Raw genomic sequence first — 3,291 nt, forward strand, 5'->3', positions numbered from 1 at the left:
AGTCAAAGGTCTTCCTAGACTTTTTGCTTTGCTAATTACTTAACTATACCAAGTCAGGGTTGGTTTCTTCATCTGTGAAATGGAATTCCTACTAATGCTTATTTAGTGGGTCTTTTGAAGCCTGAGATCATCCCGTCTCTTTCTTCCCATGGCTTTCAGTCTGAGCCATTCTAGCACGACTGGACAGAAGGGCACGGATCTGATTTTTTTCATTCAATAAAATTCTTGAAACATCTGGGAGTCAATCATATATGTTGAGTGAATGACAGGGCAAGCACAGACTCTGCTCCAAAAAGCTTATCAGTGAATCAAAAATTACAAAAGAGCTCAGTGGTAGCTACCGTACAGCCAAAGCCCAGGTTCAAAGCAGTGGTATTCCATCCAGTTCTGGTTACAACACAAGACAGAAAACTCAAGATTCTTAGAGTAATTCACAGTTGTGTGTTGCAGAAATATTCCTTTGTTCATCCATGTATTCATTCAGAGAACATGTGCATGCCTCATCTCTGTTTTCAGTCTTCTGGCCAGCAGTTACACCTGAACAAGGCAGCTGTGGTTTTTTTCTTGAGATCTCATGGGATTCTTGCTTAGGGAGACAGATTAAGAGCCTCAGGCTAGGAGGACACAGCTTAGTGACGCGGGGCAGAAGTTCATGGTACAGCTCATGATTTGGGGCATGCTAGAGGAGGGCAGACAAAGATCTATGCCTAGCCGGGTATAGCGCTGGTGACTGCTCAGACTTAAGCAGCCCATGCTGGCCTGCAGGCTGTGAGATGGTGCTAAGTCAGGGTCATCCCAGCAGGGGAGGCTACGTATAATTGCATTAAAGGGAAGCAAGCAAAGGCTGGCTGAGCCTCAATCAGAGCAAATTCTGTGAGCATTTTCAGGGAAAGGGGTTTCTTCCTCTCTTCCTTCCCTTGTTTCCTGCAAGATATATTTGGCGTGCTTTCTAAAAGTGCTGATGGATGGCCGGCAAGATGGCTGTCAATATGCAAGCCACTGTCTGTCAAGCTGTCAGCTCCTGTAAAGGCACTGCAGAGTCACCGGGGCTAGATCGAAGCTCTGCACACGGCAGCCCTTCTGGAGATGTGGGTGGTGGAGAGGACTGTCTGTGGCAATCACCGAGCACATGACCTTGGCAGCTTCAGCTTTCCTTCCTGCCCTGTCAGCTGGGACACTGCCTTCCACAGTTCAGCTTTGTCCCTTCGTACTGGCAGCATTCACAGTTCAACTCACGCTACTTTCCACTGCTCCTTATCTGCTATCACCTTGGCACCCGTTCTTGGGTTGAATCAGTGTTTTCCTGGAGAAGGAAAGGATTTCTGGGTCTAGGTTTAGGGGTTTTAATGATCCCAAGCTATTGATTATTAGGCCTCTCTTTTTGATGCCAGGCCAGCTTGGTTGATAATCATTTTCCTGCCATTTTTAAGTGTTGCAAGGGAAAGTATTTATTGACTTTTCTCTGAGTACCAGCTGAAAGTTTTGTTTAGAGGATGAATTATCCCTCATAGATTGGCATGCAAAGTAGGAATCAAAAGGAAACAAGTACACTAAAAACGGAGATGTAGGGTAGCTACAGGAATATCCACATATATAGTCTCAGAAATTCCTTGACATGGTAGCAGCTGGGGGAGAGGTCCAGGTTGTGGAGAAGCCACTGGCCTGGGATTGAGAGACCTAAGATCTTTCTCAGTCTCATCTATTAACAGGATGACTTGCATTTAGAGAATCTGAAAGGGACTTATTGACATCATAGTAGGCAGAGAAGGTGATTAATTGAATTGTGTTTTCTCATCAACCCACAATTCTTTGACTATCTTAAGCAATGGTTAACACTTATCTTCTCTAACGCTAGGAGTATAGAATTAATAGTTTGAAAAATTCTACGTAAGGTACTTCATATTACTTTGTTTACTGGTTTTATTTATTCATTCATGATGTATGCATGTATTCATTCTGCATTCACATATTTGTGCAACAAATATTTCAAGTATATGTTTTTGACCAAATAATAGAGGCAATAACAAAAGGGAGGGGGCTGTATGGTCAGAAAGTGGCACAAATTTCTTGCCTTTCTCTTGCAGGTTTATTAAGAGGGTATCTCTTAGTTTTCAGAGTGTGTGTCCAAGGTCTCTCAGAGAGACCCATTGCTCTAACATTTGGTGCAAGTAGTCTTCAATTTCAGGTAGTAAAGAGTATCAAGGACGATACTCCCCAATTAACAAAAAAACTGAAGTCTCAACAGATTGTCAGTGACTCAGTTGCCAAGACAGGTCTTTAACAGGTAATACCAGAGATGAAACCAGTTAGAAGCCTCAGGCCCATGCTTGAATCAGAGTATTTGCTTCAACTGAGACTTGACAAAGGAAAACAATTCTTCATGATGATTCTTTCAAAGATAACAGACTTGAATTGAAGATCAGGTGAAAAATTGTGAGTACAGAGGAAAGAAAAGGCATTATTACATTTCTTACAACCTGATGGAATTTGATGAATACTGGAAAGGTCAGAAGGACCCAGATGGAAAAGTTCATTTAGGTCTGGAACATTTACTACCAGCTCGTTCCACAAAGGAGCGATGCCATCCCAAAGCTAGTTTGAGGGAGGGAATGATCTGTCAGAATTTCTAGACAGAAAATGATTCAATTCTCAGTGCAGAGCTCAAACCCTTGTGGGATTAAAGGAAATAAAATAGCTATTTATATAACAGAAAGGAAGGGCTATGTCCTGGCAGAAGGCACCCTAATATAAAAGTGCCTGTACCTCTAAGTTCCTAAGTTTTAGTGTTTTCATCAATTAAAGAGAATGGGAGTGGAATTGCAGTTGGTAATAGTCCTAGATACCTTCACTGCTCAGCAGGTGAGACATCTCACAGGGGAGTGGTGGGGATTATGTTAAGCTGGGAGACTGCAAAGAGTATCTCTCTTTTGGGTACAGAGAGCCCTTCCTGGTCCTTGCCGCAGCCCAGGAAGTTTATATTTATAATGCCATGAAAAGTTATTGGAATTCTAGTGAGTTAATGCCAACCTACCATTTCCAGTGCAATCCATGTGAGAATGTTGGCATGGGGAGTCAGGGGTCCAAAGGCCAGGCACAGTGACGGCTACCTGGAGCAAAGGCCTACACCCATGGGCAAGCCTGGGCTTTATTAATTCATGAAGAAAGCAGTGGCTTGGAGTAGGATTTTCTGCTGAGTTCCGGGAGCCCCCAGACCCAGTCCTAGCCCAGGTCCGGTGAGTGTGCGGAGAGCTTCCTGCTACCCTGCGCCGGCGGGACCAGTCCCAGCCCAGG

The sequence above is a fragment of the Octodon degus genome, unplaced genomic scaffold, assembly GCF_000260255.1.
Source record: "Octodon degus isolate 3935 unplaced genomic scaffold, OctDeg1.0 scaffold00136, whole genome shotgun sequence".
Lineage (NCBI taxonomy): Eukaryota > Metazoa > Chordata > Mammalia > Rodentia > Octodontidae > Octodon > Octodon degus.